The sequence below is a fragment of the Tursiops truncatus genome, chromosome 12, assembly GCF_011762595.2.
Source record: "Tursiops truncatus isolate mTurTru1 chromosome 12, mTurTru1.mat.Y, whole genome shotgun sequence".
Classification (NCBI taxonomy): Eukaryota; Metazoa; Chordata; class Mammalia; order Artiodactyla; family Delphinidae; genus Tursiops; species Tursiops truncatus.
Genome location: NC_047045.1, coordinates 73,279,112 through 73,301,362, shown reverse-complemented (window position 1 = coordinate 73,301,362; position 22,251 = coordinate 73,279,112).

The window sequence follows — 22,251 nt, the reverse complement described above, 5'->3', positions numbered from 1 at the left end:
CTGAAGACTCCAGCAAATTGCTGTTATATTTTGTTGGCTGTGATGAGCCTAGACATCTCCATTCTGAAGCCAGTTACTGGCAAGGGTTATTAGGATTAACTCACACTAAACATCCAGGGTGAAATAATTGTTAATATGTGTACTACATTTCTATGTAACCAATAGCCACAAAGTCTCAACAATAAGTGTGTATTTGAAGTTGTCTGATCTAGGATGGGCCCGGCTGATATGACTTGGCTGGGTTGCCTCTGCTCACCTGTCTCTCCACCTCTGCTCCACCTAACTTCTCTTCGCGACCACAGGCACATTCTTCTCATGGTGACGGTAGATGTGAAAGGGGGATTGACATATATACACCAATATGTATAAAATAGATAACTAATAAGAACCTGCTGTATAAAAAAATAAAATAAAATTCAAAAAAAAAGTGAAGGAGGGCATGTGACAGCAGGCAAGGCCCCATACGTCTTTGATTTGGAAGTAACACACCATCACTTCCATCTCATTTTATTGGCCAAAGTGAGTCACATGGCTAAAGTTAAAGAGGAGGAGCAATATACTCTGTCTGGTTGGTGGAGGAAGTTCAACATCATACGGCAGAGGCTGTGGGCCGTGCTAAGAGTAGGGGGAGGTGAGTGAGCACTTGTCTTCAGTGAAAACTTTAAGAGGTACCAAGATACTTAATTAAGATAGATTATATTTCAACGAAACATTTAAAAATTCAAAATTAATGCAAAAAAAATTCATCATGAGCAAACTAATTTTTAACCAAGACAGGATCGGTATGGGGGAGGGTAAAGAATTAGGGCCCCAAACCATAGACCACCAGCCGTAACGTTCCCGTTGTAGGACTCCCACGCCTCACAGCTTTAGGAGCCTTAAAACTAACTCTTCCTTCTTGAGGTTTGCTCCTTGCTTCCTTCTAGGTCTGTAGCTTGAGTATCTGGTTTTCCTGGAAGTCTCTAAGAAATTTAATAGGAATCGTTTCCAAAAACTATTCTGAAGAATAAAACACTCCTTCAGACTTCTTTGGTAAAAAAAGGAAACAAAACAAGAAAGAAAATCAAGTTCTAGTCAGTGGTTCTTGTATATTAATCCATTTCTTGATTGCTAGTTTAAGAATTGGTATAATAGCCGTAAGAATGGAAACTGGTAGGGTATGACAGTGATTCTCTAGAGACTGAGTTTCGTAATATTTTTAGATTTTAAATACAGTGCATGTCTTGACAAAGTACAGTGAAAGTCTTTTTGGCTCAATCACAAGTTATGCCATGGGTGCTTAACTTTTTGTAGATGAGATTGGCTCAGGAATTCACGAGCATATGTTAGTCTGGGGAGATCTTTCTCCCGTCTTGTGTGGCGAGTGATTTGCTGATCCCAGTACTGAGGATGTTGGCGGGAAGGAAAGACTTCCGAGGTCATAGGACTCATCCTGTGAACTTGTGTGGAACTGCCATTGGTCCACGGGCTGCCACAGAATTATGCAGGGAATAAGTTTCAAAGAAACTGGAAGGAAAAGATATTGGCTCCAAAATTTTATCACTGTTTTATTTCAAAAGTAAATCTAGTTTGAAATGCTAGTGATACAACTTATTTCTTCCTAAATTTGTCCCAGTGAGAATCATATGCTGGGTCTTATGGGGTGACAATCACCTTTACACCTCATCAGACACCCCCCAATCCAGCCGCACCCAAAGGCTTATAGAGAGGAGGGGTTGGGTGCAAGCCGGCACCAAACCAAGCCCGATGGAATCTTGTTACGTGGTGAGAACTGACCAATACTAAGTGAACCGTTAGTCTCAAAATACAGGATATTTCCCACGATGGCATGACAAGGAGTTGGAAATATTCACCTTTGTAGTCATTTACTACAAAGTAATGTAGTAAGGCACTGCATCTCCCAGAGTGTGTCAAAAGGCCAACAGGCTAATTGGCAAAGTTAACTCAGATAGTGACTGACTTGTGGTTGACAGAGCTGTGCATGCAGTGGGATTTAAAGTGGAGACAGAGAAAGAGTATAAATCCTTGAAAAGCCGGGGAAAGTGGGCTAGGGAGGACAGCAAGTAGCATTTAAAGGTAAGTGTGAGATTGAGTGAGATTTTGAGAGAAATTGAGTGAGATTTTGAGAGAAATTGAGTGAGATTTTGGAAAGGCAGAAACAAAGTCGACAGTGTCAGAGGCCTCTATGGCAACATACTAAGCATCAGTATGAAGTGAATTTGACATAGGGTGGTAAATGTGATTTCCAAATAATAAACAAGATTTGGAGCAAATACAGCAAAGGAGGGGATAAACCTAATCAAAGTCAACATACCCATTATAAATAGTTACCTAGCGTGATGCTCTATTTCCCCCCTAAATTTCCCCTTTGAAATCTATTTTATATACAATCTTGAGTTATCCCTTAAAAAGAAACCCCAGATGTAATTATGCCATTTCCTTGATTTAAAAAAGTTTGTTGAGGAGTTCCTTGGGGGTCCAGTGGTTAGGACTCGGCGCTTTCACTGCTGGGGCCTGACTTCAATCCCTGGTTGGGGAGCTAAGATCCTGCAGGCTGCACCGTGCAGCCCAAAAAAAAAAATTAGACTACTCACCTGTAAAATAAAAATCACTAGCAAACAGAGAGAGTTGAGGTCCAACAATGGCAACCACGGATGGTGTAATCAAATCTGAAGCAGAGAACACTCCATAAATAATTACCATGCTGCACACATAACATTAAAAAGAAAAAAGGTAAAAAGTTTGTTGAGTATTCACTGTCTACAAACTAAAATTTAGACTTCTCTGAATGACATAAAATTCTCTTTAAAATCAGGCTTTATCCTACTTAATTAAAAATCCAAAATAAATATCTACTGAGGGCCTACTGTGTGCTGTTTCAGGATCTGTATACACTGGTGAACAAAACCACTCCCTGCCCATGCTTCCCACACTGTAGCCTCTAGTTATTCCCATGCGGAGACTTTCCCATACCCTTCTTGTCCTTTGCCCAAGAACTCCTATTCATCCTTCAAGACCCAATTCACATATAGCTCTTCTCCGGTAGCCTTCCCTCACAGGCCAAGCAGAAATGATTGCCCTCTCTTCTGTTTTCAAATAGCTCGTAGTTTGTATTTCAAGTATAAGACATAGAATTTTGTTACTATTATTAGTTGATTATCTATCTCTTGAATCGGTTTGTAAAACCAGCAACAAGTGAGGGCCTGAAACAGATTAGGCAATAACTGACTGTAAGGAAATGAGGAAACAAAAGAGTGACGGAGACACACATCTGTACAGGAAAGCAGAAACCTGAGAGCCAGAGCCAGGCTGAACATGGGAGCAAAGAGCGAAGGAGAGAGAGAAGCCTTCAGCTGGAGTAGTCCATTAGGGCAGGTCCCAGATTTGTAGGTCTTGGTGGGATGTTTTGGAGGGTCCAGTGCTGATGAGAGGAATATGGGAAATAAGCCAGGAGGTGACACTAAAGTGTCAGGAGCAGAGTTCTGTCTGCTTGTACTATAAACAAGCCCCAGGTACTGTGCTGAGCTCTGGGGAGATGTACCAGGGAACTGTGCTAGTAGTGTGTGTGCACTACCAGAGTGTGTGCACATGTGCATGTGTATATGTGTGTGTATATGTGGGTGCGTGTATGTGTCTAGGAGAGCAGGGAGTAGGGAGAAAACTCTGTAGCATAGCAAAGTGAGTAAAGCGAAAATTAAAGAAAACATAGGAAGGAATCTTGCAGATATGGTTGTGTCCACCTGGCTTCCTCTTCTGTGTAATTTGGCCTGTGTGTGTGTGTGTGTGTGTGTGTGTGTGTGTGTGTGCGTGTGTGTTTGGGAGGATGGGGTGAGGAATGGGGAAAGAGTTGCCATGTGTCCTATGGCAGAAAATGGATAGAATTGATGGTGGCTGAGGTGGGGGGAATATTACCGCTCCTGGGACAAGACAGAAAAAAATGGCAGATGCCCCAGACTCAAGTCTGGAAACAGGCCAAGGCGGAGCAGTGATGGACGGTCCCCTGGACGTCTCCTTCCTTTTATAGCAGAGCTTCAGAAACAGTCCTGACTTAGCTTGTTGATACTTTCATTTCCCAACTGGAACAGGAGGAACTGGGGAAACTGCCCCCTTTGATAAATTTTAAAGAACAAGGCAGAATTCGAGTTCATGCAGGGCTACTTATGGGCACCTTGGGAGAAAGTCTGTGCTAGGTGGCCAGGGAAACTCAGACACGAACAATCTTTATGAACTATAAATTTGTGGAATGCTGATTTCTTAAAATTCAGGGGAAAGATGGACATGATTCTATGGCCCAGGAGTTTGGAAGAGAGGGAGGCTCAAGAGGTCCTAATGAACTCACACCTGGGACTTAGGTTGTGTCATGACCACTGATCTTATTGAAAATAAAAGGCAGCCCCCTCCCACCCAGGACAGAACAGCCGCACTAGGAGCTCTCTACTGAACTTTACGTCTAAAGGGGCAGGTATGAAAGCTGGGAAGAGAAGCATATAATCAAGATAGAAAGAAGTAAGGAATGTGGTAAACATAACAATAGTGTCAGAAATGCCGAAACCCCAAGAGCTGAAGGCTGTGAAAGGGGCTGAAGACCTGACAGTCATATTAGGTCAGAAGTTCAAGGGAAGAGTTTGGGTGACAAGAAAGCCCCGTAGTTAAGAGCCTTTCAGCTTCCATGTCTATAAAAGGAACACCAGTAGTACCTACCCCACAGGGTTGTTTTGAGAATTAAACAAAATACTGTGTATGAAACACTTGGAACAGCAGCTGGCCCACTGTGGGAAACATATATGAGTGCTTGAGGCCACCTGTGTCCTTTCAGGTACCAGGGACATGGCAGTGAACCAAACAGGTGCAGCCCCCAGCCTCCTGGAGCTTCCCTTCATGAGGGAGAGGCACAGGCTACCGTGAGAGCTACTGACTGTGGCTGGAGGTGTAGGGGAGAGGGGGGTGCTTACCTGAGGAAGACATCCTTAAACTGAGACCCTAAGAGGGCATGGAGAGGACAGAGGGACAGCGGGAGCGGGGTGCCTGCTGAGCGAGATAAAGAACTGAAAGTTGTCCATGACTGTGGGGTGAGGACAGCAGAGCGAGTGGCTTAGAGAAAACAGAACTCTTGCCCTTTCTGTTTCATTTTAGTCTTTTTGGCCTATAATAGTAGAGTTGAGATGGAAAGGGCCTGAGTATTGGAGGGGGGAAATCAGAAGAGCGCCTAGCTCTTCAAGATGGGAGCGAGGTCCTCTGCTGAGCCCACAGGCTCCTGACTACCTCACCTTGGGCGGCCCTCGTCAAACCGGTCATGCTTCATGGGTCGTCCAGTAGCACCTGCTTCAAACTTGGGATTTCTCTGACGTTTCGACTTTCATTTTAAAAAGTTGTCGTCAAGCAGAAAACAGAACAACTTCCAAGTAGTGATTTTTAAAAAGAGCTATGTTTCAATGGTGCCAGTTAGGTATGTAGATTGAGGAAATCATCTTGGAAGATGTGAGTTTACACTTGCTAGAAATTGGTTCCCACAATGTGCCAGGGAAACAGTGTCCTACAAGAAGCAGACTATTGAACACGATTGAATTTTTAGGCCTGAGCAAGCCATTTGCTTTCAGGAGGAAATTTTAGGCAGCTCTTTCCCTGTGAGGTAGGAGTACATCTTTGATAAAAAGTCCAGTGGCCACTGTATAATTTTTAAAGCCTAAAGGCACAAGAAGGAGGGGTAGCTATACAGAGATATACGTTTCAGCATAGTTTGGAGAGGTACAAAGCTGGAAGCCATCCATCAGTGGGGGAGTGGATGAAGCACAGTGTTGTGGGTGCTGTGCTAGACGGTGGTCCAGGAAGTGTACTTAAGTGCGCAAAGCAAGCTGTGCAACAAAGGGTGCACTTCTTCCAAATTCATCAGAAGAAACGGCAAAACCCCAATTTTGTATTATCATCTCATTGTACAAACATAGGTAGAAGTGTTACCTCAGGAAAGTTAAGACTGCAAAAGTGTTAGGAGGAGAAATAACTTTTAATTTATGTGACCCTGGGCTCTTTCATTGAGTTAAATAAGTATGAATTACTTCTGTAATGTGAAATTTGATGTTTTAAATACATTAGGGAAACAATTGGAATCAGAGAGCAAAAGGAAGAAGAAACAAGGAAAAAATGTCTTGGTGATCTCACACCCTATTCAATAATATAAAACTGCATTTGAAAGTGAGGTGCTGCGAGATAAAAGCACCAAAGCTCTCCTCTTTGGGAGAATCAGACAACACACCATGTTGAGCCGATGGCCGTGAGTCCTCTGGTCATGACTGTTTGCACCCAAGGGTGCTCTTAGCCCAGTTTGAGAAGCCAAAGGCCAACTCCATCCAGATCAACACCTATTTTCCAAAGTTGAACTTTAAGCTCCACTGACACCTAATGTCACGCTCTCCCTCTGCCACTTCACAACATCTATGACTCTTCAAAAAATGTCACTTCATGCCTGTCTGGCAAACTCTTAGCCTCTTGGTTAAGAGCGTGGCCGCTGCAGCGAGATGCCTGAGTTCAAAGCCCAGCTCTGTTGTGCGAGAGCTGCTTGAGTTGGCAAGTTGCTTGATCTGTTGGCTCTCCGTGAAATAGAGATCATACTGGTGTCTACACACAGGGCCTTATGAGGATGAAACCAGTTAATACATTAAAAGAGGCTTAAAGCCCCTTCTGTCATGTGTTGCTATAGATGTTGCTTGTCTTTATTACCACTCATCCCTCCAGAGTCAGTCTGGGCAGCAGGGCTCTCCAGGACCCAGCTTTTAGACTCCTCCCCTCTTGTTTCCTCAGCAGCCTGCATGGTGTCCTGCATACATTTCATCCCATGATTCTCTCTGTTAAATTGTGTACCCTTACTCCTCACTCTTGGACTTTGAGTAACTTGAGGGCAGGAATCGAGATTCCTTCATCTCTGAGTGGCCAGCATTCAGCACAGCGCCTGGCATAGAGTAGAGGCTAAACTGATGGCAAAGTGTTGGAAGAAACATGGATGGGTAAGTCCATCCCGGAGACCCTTCCTTATTTAGGCTGTTTCCGAATACTCCAGGAAGCCTCAGTGCTTGTGTGTGCACCTGTTAGTACTTACATATTATTGGTATACATTGTCTAATTGATCTCTCTTTATACAGTCATGTTCCAACTTAAATTGTGTGCTTCCTGGTTCCTGGTGTGTATTTTCTTTCTTTGGTGTCTTTTTCAGTTGCCCACTAGGAGAGTCTGAGCCTGACTATTTTTTTGCCAAATGGGATGGGAGACTCTAGGAGGGAAGAGGTGTGGAGGTGACTTCTCTTGGGATGTCCTAAAGACAGTGACCAGAATCTCAAGGGATGTTTTCAGATTCCACAACATAATGAGAGAAAAGGAACCAACCTCTTAAATGAAGAACTTTCAGTCACCTCTACCCAGGTCCACATGTCAGTTTCATTTCTTTTCATTAACTCCTCTCCTTTGATGGTCTACTGAAGCGAAAACAGTTAGGAAAGGTAGGCTATTTAAAAGGGACCTGTTAAAGGGACCTTGTTAGGAAGAGATTCATTTCAAAAAACAGCCCTTTAGTCTATCAGGAAATCCTTTCAGTCAAGCCAAAAGCTTGGGTTAAGTCAGTAAGGTGCAAATGCAGACCATCCCTATTCCATTTAAAGATAAAATATTACATGATATAGTAAAAGGGCTCAGAAGAGGTGTTTCCCGTTTTTTAAGTTATGGGGGTGGGGAAGGGCTTGCACAAACCTATTTCCGTTTCCTAGTACACAGTAACTAGATATAATATCAATCTGTTATAAATAAACATGATGTCTCCTCCAACATGCGTCATTGCTTCTGACTAGTCAACTCAATCTGTGAAAATGAGATTATTTGAAAACCCTGTCCTAGATTTTAAAGCTGAACAAGATATATTGATTATACAAATATTTTTATGTCACTGTATATCTTAATAAAATAACATTCATGTCTGGAGTGCATGTCAGTCTGGAAAGCCTGCCCAAAGCCAGATCTACTTATTTAAATCAGGGACGGCAAAGGGCCGTGTTGGCAGCCAATCAGCTCGTCATGCTCTCATGGTTGAACACAGATAATAATAATTTGGGGTGCACACGAGCAGATTTCTCAAAGGAAGGGATTAACCCCTGTGTTTACATTATGAATCAGCAGGGAACTATTTCAGATGCTGAGACCAACAGTGGGGATAGCTGATTTCTTCTCTTTCTTTAGATTTCAGACACATGTGGAGATCCTCCTGGAATTTCAGACTCAGATTCTAATTTCTGGGAATTCCAGTTTATAATGAAGTGATGAAAGGGCTGGTTTCACAGGGTCAACAGCTGGTTATTCCCGGTGAGGAAGAGACTTGACCAGCCTAGCCATCCTTGGGTCGTTTGTCCAGGGATTCAGTGGCCACCCTTGGGGGTGAGTCTAACAGTCCCCTGGAGAGGAGATGGGCCATCCTTATGTCAGATCCTTTTCTCCACTGCTAAACAGCCCAGAACCAGAAGCTGCCTTGGGGTTCACAGGGGATTGCCGAAAGAGAAGAGTTACACACTCCCCAAGAAAAGTGTTGTTTGTTTCACATTGGAAATTCTCTGAAACCATACATTTTGGGACACTCCAATTTTGTTGGCAGCTCAACTCCAGAGGAAATGTCTCCTTTTGGGCATTGTGAGTCAGTTATTAAATCTTCAATTAATTTTCATTGGGAGAAATTTATTTCTTATTTTACTCAAGAACAACTATATGTACCTTGTAATAACACTAACTGCTACAGACTGAATGCTTGTGTCCCTCCCAAATTCATATGTTGAAGGCCTAACTCCCAAGGCGGTGGTATTTGAAGGTGGGGCCTTTAGGAAGTAATTAAGTTTAGGGTGAAGTCATGGCGGTAGAGCCCCCATGGTGACATTAGTGCCCTTATAAGAAGAGGAAGAGACTACAGTGCTCCGGTTCCTATCAGACACTGAAACTGTAGGCACCTTGAGCTTGGACTTCCCAGCCTCGAGAACTGTGAGAAATAAATGTCTATTGTTCAAGCAATACAGTCTATGGTATTTTGTTATAGCAGCCCAAACTGACAATAAGACACTAACAATAAATAGAAAAACATAGGTTGACTTAGATTTCAAAGTGCTAATTGGTTTTGATTTATATTTAAAAATTACTTCTTATTGACATTAGTATTAATGGGACCAAGGGTGATATTTGAGTTATCTCAAACCCTGACTCTTGTGAAATTATATTCCTGTGAAGAAAAAGAATTAACAAAACTTGATAAAGATGAATATTGGGTCCATAAAACCATTATAACTGGAGACCAAAGACTAGAATTGGCATCATCAAAATGATTGCGTAAGTTTAAGCATGATGTCTGCAAGGGTGCTGTTTGAATACGGATATGTTTAACTGGCTGGAAGCAGTGACGTACTGAGCAGTGACTTGCCCATTAAATAGAGATTAGCTTATCAGTTTCCTAACAGAAAGTGAGCCTGATGGCCCAAGGCAGGTAAGCTTTGATGAGGAGGGTGATTGAGGAAAGGTCAGAAGGCTGGGGAGGGCAGAAGAGGATGTGATACCCAAGGAAGACCTTAGGGCCCCCAGGAGCCACCCTTCCGAGCAGTGGAGAGAGGAGGCATGGGTGAGAAGACAGAGTCATCTTCAGGTCAAGTTCCCGTTCCCAAGTCTTGCTGCTTCTTATTTGTACATATGTGTTCAGGGAAGCCTTCCTGAAGTCTGATTCGGTGGCTGTGTGTAGATGCAGTCAAAGTCTAATTTTTCAGCTTGAATTATGATAGAAATCACAATTTAGTTTGTAAATCACTCCAGATAGCCTTGTGTGAGATTAATTTCTGGTAACATCTGTCTGAGAGTCTCACATGTTCTCTTGAAGATTGCCGTCAGCCTGACCTTCCTTTCTGATTTATCTCATTTGCATTCTATTTCTTTATCCGTAGTGTTGAATCAGTGGCTTGTAAACAGAATTAATTTGCATGTTCAAACTAAAATACCTTTGCAGATATTGAAGCTTTTCAAATATTTATTGGATTGGTGTCTGACAGAACAAATCTAGCAAGTATATTACCATTACTTGTAATGACAATTTAAAACCATTGAAATAATCTATAGTACACAGAATCAACATCCTATTGATGAAAAGAAATTTAGGCAAAAAGTCACCATTTGGAAAAAAACACCATTTGAAAACAAAACAAAAAAAATGGAAAAGTGGTTTGCCTACATATATTATCAACTGTATGTATTAAACTTAGTCAAAAATGTATTGTTTTAGTCTGCTCCTGCTGCCGTAACAAAATACTATAAACTGGGAGGCATAACCAATAGAAATTTACTCTCTCACAGTTCTGCGGCTAGAATAGGGTTCATTCTGAGGCCTCTTGTCTTGCTTTGTAGGAGGCTGTCATCTTGCTGTGCTCACAGGATCTCTTCTTTGTGTAGCCAGGAAACAGCCCTAGTGTCTCTTCCTCTTCTGATAAGGGCACCTGCCCTGTGGGATTAGGCCCCCACCCTTATGACCTCATTTAACCTTTATCACTGCCTCATAAGCCTTATTTCCAAATACAGTCACAGTGGGAGATGGGGTTTCAACCAATGAATTTTGGGGGAGGGGTCACAAACATATAGTCTGTAACAGATATCATAATTAAATGTGTAGCTTTAAATATTTGTTTTAGTTAAAATATAACTAGTTGACTTTGTATTATGTGTTAAAATATAACTATTTGACTTTGTTAGTCCAAAAGTAATAAACAAAACTTGATATACTTGACAGTATAATAACTGTCAAGTTTTGTCCAAGTCCATCCATGTTGCTACAAATGGCAAGATTTCATTCATTTTTTATGGCTGAGTGGTATTCCATTCTACAGGCTTACGTTGTTCTCTTGTTTGCTTGTTTTTAAGCATGTTAACAAAGGGTGAATTTTCTCTTGGACTGGGCACTTGGTTACTTCCTCAAGGCTCAGAATCTCTAAGTGTGAATCCTTGTCTGACAAAGGTTTACTAAGTACCTGCTACATGCCAGGCACTGCGTAAATCTCCAGGGATACAATGCTGAATGTGGCAGAGGTGTCTCCTGTCCTCACAGGAGTAACAGTCTACTGGACAGTGTGTCCTAGAGGTGAACTCGGCCTGTTGTCAGGCTTTTCTGCACAGGGTCAAGGCTAGTCTATTCAAATTCCTCAGCCGCAGGACTGGTAGCAGCCCCCGAATGGTAAAAAGGCCCCTGCGACCACAACTGACATCCCAGCTATGGGCACCCCTGAGTTGAAAGTGGTGGAAAGCAGAAGGAGTTTCAGGCCTGAAATGGCCAAGCTGACCCTGCTTATGGTTCTGCCAAGGTTCCTGGCTGTGCTTTTATTATTATTATTAATTCTGGTAACTACACTTTATTGAAGGTTCTCTAGGGACCCTGCCCTTGGCTAAGGGCTGTACCCGTGTAGCCTGCTTCTCTGTCTTGCAGGGCTCTTCCTACTTAGCTCAGGAAGAGGGGGAAGAAGAAGCTGAGAATTCAGTCTTACTGTTCCTTTTGCCAGAGAAATCACCTAGCTTGCTACCTCCTGCAGTGGTGGCAGGATTCTTCCAAGCTATGAAAGATGGGGAACACTCCCTGCATCCCCCAGAGAGACTGTTCCTCTCTTCTGGAAACCTACCTCCATTCAAAAGACACAGGCATGCAGGGAGAGTTCTGGAGCCCAGTGTAAACAGGTCAGGTAGGTCAAAAGGTTTTGTAAACTGTGAAGTGCTATAAAACTGTAGAATATTATTATTATTATTATTAAATGATAGTGGTAACATCACAATTAGGCTTGCTGACTAGAGAAATTCAAATCAAGAACCATTACAACTTTACTTTTCTACTCTTTCCATTATCTTTTTTTAAAATTTATTAATTTTATCTATTTATTTTTGGCTGCATTGGGTCTTCATTGCTGTGCATGTGCTTTCTCTAGTTGTGGCGAGCGGGGGCTCCTCTTCGTTGTGGTGCGTGGGCTTCTCGTTGCAGTGGCTTCTCTTGTTGAGGAGCATGGGCTATAGGTGCGCGGGGTTCAGTAGTTGCGGCACGTGAGCTCAGTAGTTGTGGTGCACGGGCTTAGTTGCTCCGCGGCATGTGGGATCTTCCCGGACCAGGGATTGAACCTGTGTCCCCTGCACTGGCAGGCAGATTCTTAACCACTGCGCCAGGGAAATCCCAAGGTGCAAACTATTATGTATAAAATAAGCTACAAGGATATATTGTGTAACAGGGAATATAACCAATATTTTATAATAACTCTAAATGGAGTCTAATGTTTAGAAGTTGTAAATCACTATATTGTATACTGGTAGCATATAATAGGGCACCTCAGTTATACTTCAACAACAACAAAAAAGAAGCCTGTAGAAGCTGCTTGAATAAAACACAGTCTGATTTTTCTTGCCAGTACCTAAGCTCCCTAAATTTAACTGAAATGTCCCAACACCATGTCAAAACATTTACATATGCCTTTCTAATCAAAAGCCTAGGATTGTGGCAAGGTCTTAGCGTGCTTCAAGCACCTTTTTTGATCACCACAAATTCTAGGCTTGCCCATGACATTGTTTTGATGGTGATTTTATGGCTGGAGCCATAGCCTGCTCATCAAAAGGCTTAGCCTCTGCTTCCTGGCTCGTCTACTGGCTCAGGTGACCTCACTACATAATCCCAGTAAGCTCGGGCCAGGGCAACCCTGGGCAAGGTTTAAAGTAACGGTGACCACAAGGCTAGGTTCAGCGCGAGTTTGGGCTTGTCTATCAAGCGATCCTATGACATTTGTGTCGGTAACAGTCAGACCTGTCAGGCTCACTGGAAACACAGATGCCCCGAGTGTATGATATCTGCAATGATCCCTTTCTAAGAGTCACTTGAGTTTCAGACAGAGAAACGTATTCAGAGCTGGATATCAGTTGGTGAGGCACCGACATTCCACTGTCAGTTGAGTTAATCCCTTGTAGAGGTCCCGGAGATATTTCCACCACTGCTGTCTTCTCTTCTAAACTGGTCATCTGAATATGATAAATGTGAGTTTTACTGCTAAGATTAGCTCTTCCCTCATCCCTCGCTCTGTAAAGTGAGGTGGTTTTGAACACGCACATTAAAGAAGTTGAAAAGAATGCAAGTCTTGGCTGTACCATCTAAGATGTGGTCGCCTCCATGGGTAAGTCAAGAGGCTTCCTTTGAACAGGAAATATGGCTATGTTCACAAAGCCTACATGAGGTGCACAGGCAAAGGAAGCTTCCAGACTGTGTAGGTTTGTGTCTTTCAGGTCCTCTTCTCACAGGGGAATTACTCTTTTTTTTTTTTCAATTGACGTATAATTGGTCTATAATAATGTGTTAGTTTCAGATGTAGAGCAAAGTGATTCAGTTATATATATATATTTTTCAGATTACTTTCCATTACAGGTTATTACAAGATATTGAATATAGTTCCCTGTGCTATACAGTAAATCCTTTTTTTTCTCTTTCACACACACACACACACACACACACACACACACACACAAACACATACACACAGAGCTTTGAGAGTAAATGGCAGGCATGATGCCTCTTTAGTTTTGAATTTTATTTTATTTATTTTTATACAGCAGGTTCTTATTAGTTATCTATTTTATACATATTACTTTATATATGTCAATCCCAATCTCCGAATTCATTTCCCCCCCAACTTTCCCCCCTTGGTGTCTATACGTTTGTTCTCTACATTTGTGTCTCTATTTCTGCCTTGCAAACCAGTTCATCTGTACCATATTTCTAGGTTCCACATATATGCATTAGTATACGATATTTGTTTTTCTCTTTCTGACTTACTTCACTCTGTATGACAGTCTCTAGGTCCATCCACGTCTCTACAAATGACCCAAAATAAAATATTACTTTTATGGCTGAGTAATATTCCATTGTATATATGTACCACATCTTCTTTATCCATTTGTCTGTCCATGGGCGTTTAGGTTGCTTCCATGGCCTGGCTATTGTAAATAGTGCGGCAATGAACATTGGGGTGCATGTATGTTTTTGAATTATGGTTTTCTCTGGGTATATGCCCAGTAGTGGGATTGCTGGGTCATATGGTAATTCTATTTTTCGTTTTTTAAGGAACCTCCATAACTGTTCTCCGTACTGGCTGTATCAATTTACATTACCACCAGCAGTGCAAGAGGGTTCCCTTTTCTCCACACCCCCTCCAGCATTTGTCGTTTGAAGATTTTCTGATGTTGCCCATTCTAACTGGTGTGAGGTGATACCTCATTGTAGTTTTGATTTGCATTTCTCTAATAACTAGTGATGTTGAGCAGCTTTTCATGTGCCTCTTGGCCATCTGTATGACTTCTTTGGAGAAATGTCTATTTAGCTCTTCTGCCCAGTTTTTTCATTGGTTTTTTTGTTTTTTTAATATTGAGCTGCATGAGCTGTTTATATATTTTGGAGATTATTCCTTTGTCTGTCGATTTGTTTGCAAATATTTTCTCCCATTCTGAGGGTTGTCTTTTCATCTTGTTTATAGTTTCCTTTGCTGTGCAAAAGCTTTTAAGCTTCACTAGGTCCCATTTGTTTATTTTTGTTTTTATTTCCATAACTCTAGGAGGTGGGTCAAAAAAGATCTTGCTGTGATTTATGTCAAGGAGTTTTCTTCCTATTTTTTCCTCTAAGAGTTTTATAGTGTCCGGTCTTACATTTAGGTCTTTAATCCATTTTGAGTTTATTTTTGTATATAGTGTTAGGAAGGGTTCTAATTTCATTCTTTTACATGTAGCTGTCCAGTTTTCCCAGAACCACTTATTGAAGAGACTGTCTTTTCTCCATTGTATATCCTTGCCTCCTTTGTCATAGATTAGTTGACCATAGGTGTGTGGGTTTTTCTCTGGGCTTTCTATCCTGTTCCATTGATCTATGTTTCTGTTTTTGTTCCAGTACCATATTGGCTTGATTACTGTAGCTTTGTAGTATAGTGAGAAGTCAGGGAGTCTGATTCCTCCAGCTCCGTTTTCTTCCCTCAAGATTGCTTTGGCTATTCGGGGTCTTTTGTGTCTCCATACAAAATTTAAGATTTTTTGTTCTAGTTCTGTAAAAAATGCCATTGGTAATTTGATAGGGATTGCACTGAATCTGTGGATTGCTTTGGGTAGTATAGTCATTTTCACAATATTGATTCTTCCAATCCAAGAACAGGGTATATCTCTCCATCTGTTTGTGTCATCTTTGAGTTCTTTCATCAGTGTCTTATAGTTTTCTGAGTACAGGTCTTTTACCTCCTTAGGTAGGTTTATTGCTAGGTATTTTATTCTTTTTGTTGCAGTGGTGAATGGGATTGTTTCCTTAATTTCTCTTTCTGATCTTTCATTGTTAGTGTATAGGAATCCAGGAGACTTCTGTGCATTAATTTTGTATCCTGCAACTTTGCCAAATTCATTGATTAGCTCTGGTAGTTTTCTGGTGGCATCTTTAGCATTATCTATGTATAGTATCATGTCATCTGCAAACAGTGACAGTTTTACTTCTTCTTTTCCAATTTTTATTCCTTTTATTTCTTTTTCTTCTCTGATTGCTGTGGCTAGGACTTCCAAAACTATGTTGAATAATAGTGGTGAGAGTGGACATCCTTGTCTTCTTCCTGTTCTTAGAGGAAATACTTTCAGTTTTCACTATTGAGAATGATGTTTGCCGTGGGTTTGTCATATATGGCCTTTATTATGTTGAGGCAGGTTCCCTCTATGCCCACTTTCTGGAGAGTTTTTATCATAAATGGGTGTTGAATTTTGTCAAAAGCTTTATCTGCATCTATGCAGCTGATCATATGGTTTTTATTCTTCAATCTGTTAATATGGTGTATCACATTGATTGATTTATGTATATTGAAGAATCCTTGCATCCCTGAGATAAATCCCACTTGTTCATGGTGTATGACCCTTTTAATGTGTTGTTGGATCCTGTTTGCTGGTATTTTGTTGAGGATTTTTGCATTTATATTCAACAGTGATATTGGTCTGTAATTTTCTTTTTTTGTAGTCCTTTGTCTGGTTTTCGTATCAGGGTGATGGTGGTCTCATAGAATGAGTCTGGGAGTGTTCCTTCCTCTGCAATTTTTTGGAAGAGTTTGAGAAGGATGGGTGTTAGCTCTTCTCTGTGAAATTCACCTGTGAAACCATCTGGTCTGGGACTTTTGTTTGTTGGAAGGTTTTTAATCATGGTTTCAATTTCATTACTTGTGATCGGTCTGTTCATATTTTCTATTTCTTCCTGGTTCAGTCTTGGAAGGTATACCTTTCTAAGAATTTGCCCGTTTCTTCCAGGTTGTCCATTTCATTTGCATAGAGTTGCTTGTCATAGTCTCTTATGATGCATTGTATTTCTGTGGTGTCTATTGTAACTTCTCCTTTTTCATTTCTAATTTTATTGATTTGAGTCCTCTCCCTCTTTTTCTTCATGAGTCTGGCTAAAGGTTTCTCAATGAACGAGCTTTTAGTTTTCTTGATCTTTGCTATTGTTTTCTTGGTTTCTATTTCATTTATTTCTGCTCTGATTATGATTTCTTTCCTTCTACTAATTTTGGGTTTTGTTTGTTCTTCTTTCTCTAGTTCCTTTAGGTGTAAGGTTAGACTTTTTATTTGAGATGTTTCTTGTTTCTTGACGTAGGATTGTATTGCTATAAACTTCCCTCTTAGAACTGCTTTTGCTGTATCCCGCTGGTTTTGGATCATTGTGTTTTCATTGTCATTTGTCTCTAGGTATTTTTTGATTTCCTCTTTGATTTCTTCAGTGATCTCTTGGTTATTTAGTAATGTATTGTTTAGCCTCCATGTGTTTGTGTTTTTTATGTTTTTTCCCCTGTAATTGATTTCTAATCTCATAGAGTTGCAGTTGGAAAAGATGCTTGATATGATTTCAATTTTCTTAAATTTACCGAGGCTTGACTTGTGACCCAAGATGTGGTCTATCCTGGAGAATGTTCCATGTGCACTTGAGAAGAAAATGTAATTTGCTGTTTTGGGATGGAATGCCCTATAAATATCAATTAAATCTATCTGGTCTATTGTGTCATTTAAAGCTTGTGTTTCCTTATTAATTTTCTGCCTGGATGATCTATCCATTGGTGTAAGTGAGGTGTTAAAGTCCCCCACTATTATTGTGTTACTCTCGATTTCCTCTTTTATAGCTGTTAGCAGTTGCCTTACGTATTGAGGTGCTCCTATTTGGGTGCATATATATTTATAATTGTTATATCTTCTTCTTGGATTGATCCCCTGATCATTATGTAGTGTCCTTGCTTGTCTCTTGTAACATTCTTTATTTTAAAGTCTATTTTATCTGACATGAATATTGCTACTCCAGCTTTCTTTTGATTTCCATTTGAATGGGATATCTTTTTCCATTTCCTCACTTTCAGTCTGTTTGTTTCCCTAGGTCTGAAGTGGGTCTCTTGTAGACAGCATATATATGGGTCTTGTTTTTGTATCCATTCAGCGAGCCTGTGTCTTTTGGTTGGAGCATTTAATCCATTCACATTTAAGGTGATTATCGATATGTATGTTCCTATTACCATTTTCTTAATTGTTTTGAGTTTTTAAAAAATAAGTAATTCATTAATTTTTGGCTGCATTGGGTCTTCATTGCTGTGTGTGGGCTTTCTCTAGTTGCAGTGAGTGAGGGCTACTCTTCATTGTGGTGCATGGGCTTCTTATTGCAGTGGCTTCTCTCGTTGCAGAGCACAGGCTCTAGGTGCGTGGGCTTCAGTAGCTGTGGCTTGCGGGCTCTAGAGTGCAGGCTCAGTAGTTGTGGCACATGGGCTTAGCTGCTCCACGGTATGTGGGATCTTTCCCTGTTTCCCCTGCATTAGCAGGTAGATTCTTTACCACAGTGCCACCAGGGAAGCCCCTTTGGGTTTGTTTTTGTAGGTCTTTTCCTTCTCTTGTGTTTCCTGCCTAGAGAAGTTCCTTTAGCATTAGTTGTAGAGCTGGTTTGGTTGTGTTGAATTCTCTTAGCTTTTGCTTGTCTGTAAAGCTTTTGATTTCTCCGTTGAATCTGAATGAGATCCTTGCCAGTTAGAGTAATCTTGGTTGTAGGTTCTTCCCTTTCATCACTTTAAATATGTCATGTCACTCCCTTCTGGCTTGTAGAGTTTCTGCCGAGAAATCAGATGTTAACCTTATGGGAGTTCCCTTGTATGTTATTTGTCATTTTTCCCTTGTTGCTTTTAATAATTTTTCTTCGTCTTTAATTTTTGTCAATTTGATTACTATGTGTCTTGGCATGTTTCTCCTTGGGTTTATCCTGCTTGGGACTCTCTGTGCTTCCTGGACTTGGGTGGCTATTTCCTTTCCCATGTTAGGGAAGTTTTCGACTATAGTCTCTTCAGATATTTTCTTGGGTCCTTTCTCTCTCTCTTCTACTTCTGGGACCCCGATAATGCAAATGTTGGTGTGTTTAATATTGTCCCACAAGTCTCTTAAGCTGTCTTCATTTCCTTTCTTTCTTTTTTCTTTATTCTGTTCCATGGCACTGAATTCCACCATTCTGTCTTCCAGGTCACTTATCTGTTCTTTTGCCTCAGTTATTCTGCTGTTGATTCCTTCTAGTGTATTTTTCCTTTCAGTTATTGTATTATTCGTCTCTGTTGGTTTGTTCTTTAATTCTTCTAGGTCTTTGTTAAACATTTCTTGCATCTTCTCAATCTTTGCCTCCATTCTTTTTCTGAGGTCCTGGATCATCTTCACTAACATTATTCTGAATTCTTTTTCTGGAAGGTTACCTATCTCCACTTCATTTAGTTGTTTTTCTGGGGTTTTATCTTGTTCCTTCATCTGGTACATAGTCCTCTGCCTTTTCATTTTGTCTGTCTTTTTGTGAATGTGGTTTTCGTTCTACAGTAAATCCTTGTTGCTTACCTATTTAATGTTTAGTCGTGTGTATCTGTTAATTTCATACTTCTAATTTCTCTCTCCCCGATCTCCCTTTCCCCTTTGGTAACCATAAGTTTGTTTCCTATGTCTGTGAGGGAAATTACTCTTATTAATAGGGTTGGGTGGGAACTGTTGGGTAGCAAAGTGGAGGGGATGGGGAGTCACCCTGCATGGCCAGGGCCCAGAGTGATGGGCATTTGTCCCATGCTCAACACTGGGTCACCAGGCCAGGTCATGTAGCATCAGTCTTAATTGGTCAGTTGAACTTAGTCAGTTTTGCTGTGCCTTGTGTATCTGCGCCCAGGTTTGGAATCCTGGAGGAACACGGGCCAGAAACCCAATGCATCTTGTGACTCCTGTCTTGGGTAGAGAAAAGGAATGCAGAAAGACCAGGGGCCCTCTAAAATAAGAGAAAAGAAACATGGACTTTCAGGGACGTGAAGGGGGTCTTGGAAATTCCGAAGTTTCAATGTGGAGTTGCATGTTTGTTCAGTTATGTTCTTTCTCGTTAGGCCGTTGGATGCGTGATTTGTGCCAGGCACTGTCCTTGGTGTTGGGGACACTGGGGTGATGAGGACGAGGTCCCTGCCCTAGGAGCTCACTAGTTAATAAAGGCAGTGGACTAGCAAACGTCAGTAATTGCTAGTAGAAACCCAGTCTATGTATGACAGAAATAGAGGGAAAAAAGAGAACCAAGTGCTGTGGGGATACTGAGTGGGGGTGTACTTCTGCCTGGGGTGGGGCGGGTCCAGGAAAATTTCACAGGGAAGAAATGTCTGAACAGAATATTAAAGAAGTAGACATTTGTCAGTTGAGTGGGTTTGATGGGAGAAGTGTCTGAGTCAGAAGGACAGCTCAAGCCCCTGAGAGTAGGGATCGTGCCAGGGGACTGGCTGTCACCTGGGAGGCTCTTAGGTGTCCCCGAGAGGAGAGGGTGAGTGCTAGGAAAGAGTCCTGGTCAGAGGCTGAGCAACACACTGAGGCTAAGGATTTTCGTTTCACAGTGTAGGGCTTAGGAAGCCGTTGAAGGCTTTGTAAGCAGGGGAGGCCTGGATTCCAATGTGAATTTTAGGAAGATCAGCCTGTGGCGTTGTATAGACTGTGTGCGAGGAGGTTACAGTGAGTAGCCCATGGAGAGACAGGGGTGACTGCTTCTCCGCTCCAGCACAGGATTTGGCCCACATTTGGCACGTTGGTAGCTCTGTTGCATCAAAGGTATGTGCGGTGGCCCCGGGAGGTGCTGCCTGGGGGACTCAGTATCCCTGGAGAAGCAGCAGGAGTGCTAGGTGGATGCAGTGCCTCTTGGTAGAAGGAGGCTGGAGCCAGAGAAGAGGAAAACAGTGAAGAGGACCACATTGCATGTTTGGGGACCAGCTCCTGAGCACATGTGACAGTCCCCCGAGGCCTCCAGAAACACATTACAAGAAGACTTTGCAGAGAGTGCTGTTGCAGACTGACGGGAACATACTGTATAGCACAGGGAACTCAATGCACTGTGGTAACCTAAATGGGAGGGAAGTCCAGAGGGAGGGGATATATGTATGTGTATGGCTGATTCATTTTATTGTGCAGTGGAGGCTAACACAACATTGTAAAGCGACCATACTCCAATAAAAATGAATACAAATAAAAAAAGGAGTGCTGCTGTGTAACTAGGGGTGAGTAAAATAGAGGAAGATTTTTTTTCTTGTATAAATTTACTTTCAAAGAAACAAGACGAAGGTCATGCGTTATATATGGTTTTGTATTTTACTCTGATCACTTAGCATTATTTCAAGAGCATCTGCTTATGCCCTTAGATATCTTGTTATTTCTTGCTAAATTCCAAAGAATCCTTTGTGCTCAGGAATAATGCTTCATAGCGCCTAACACAATCCGCAGAAGGGACCTCCATACAAATAAATTCAAATACTTTACTCAGGTCAATTTAAAACGTAACGAGAGTTGGGAAGATAAATTATTTGGCTCAGCAGTGGCACATTGGACCAAGTATAATATAGCAAAATATCAGCCTTACAAAAAAAGTCAAAAGAAAAGATTATGTTCAGAATTGCTCCTGGCTGACTGGCCTCCTGGCTATTAATTCCAATGCCCCTCCTATTGGTACTGTTAATGGCGTCAAACAGATCTTGTCTCCTTTTATGCAATGGGGAAACTGGACCCATTCCAAACAAAATAGCAGTAGTAGAAGGAAGCCAACATTTGCAGCATTGTTAGATAACTCCAACTATTAATCTTCTTCAACCAAGTCCCTTTTCATTTTTCACAGATATTTCTTACACTGCTTAACTCTACAAGTTAGACATTCCAAGTGCTTAAAACCATTTTTAAATAAAAGAAGAATTTTCCCATTTGATTAGCATCCTGTCTCCCTTTTCAGGCTATTTCACCAGCACAAGGTACTGACGGAGCAGTAGAAGCCTCAGATGTGATGTGGTTCTTGGTTTTCAACTAGAGATAGAAGATGAGGGATGGGAAGGGACATTAGAATCTTTGGGGACAGGGAGGACAGCTAGGTAGAAATAATTTGAAAAGACTCCTCCCGTGATTCTGACATGTCCCCAGGTTGGAAACTCCTTGGAGTTGTTGAATCTTAGAATTTAAGGGCTCTCTGAGTTCAGCCAACAATGCCTCCTACCTCAGGTCAGAACCCCCTGTTTGATCCTCTGATCCAGCTTGAATAACTTGAAGGACCACTTTATTTTATTTTTAAAATTTTTATTGGAGTGTAGTTGATTTACAGTGTTGTGTTAATTTCAGGTGTACAGTAAAGTGAATTAGTTATACATATACATATATCCACTCTTTTTTAGATTCTTTTCCCATACGGGCCATTACAGAGTATTGAGCAGAGTTCCCTGTGCTATCCAGTAAATCCTTATTAGTTATCTATTTAATATATAGTAGTACGTATATGTCAATCCCAATCTTCCAGTTTATCTTCCCACCCCTTACCCCCAGTAATCATAAGTTTGTTTTCTACATCTGTAACTCTATTTCTGTTTTGTAGATAAGTTCCCTTGTACCCTTTTTTAAGATTCCACATATAAGTGATATCATATGATATTTGTCTTTCTCCATCTGACTTACTTCACTCAGTATGACAATCTCTAGGTCCATCCATGTTGCTGCAAATGGCATCTATTGTTCTTTTTTGTGGCTGAGTAATATTCCATTGTATATCTGTGCCACATCTTGAATGACCATTTTAATATTTAGAAAGTATTTCTTCATCTTGAACTCTATGTAGTGGTCATTTTTCATTGTTTTAGATGCCTCAGATCCATTCCCCTCTTTCTAAGAGCACCACGATTTTCT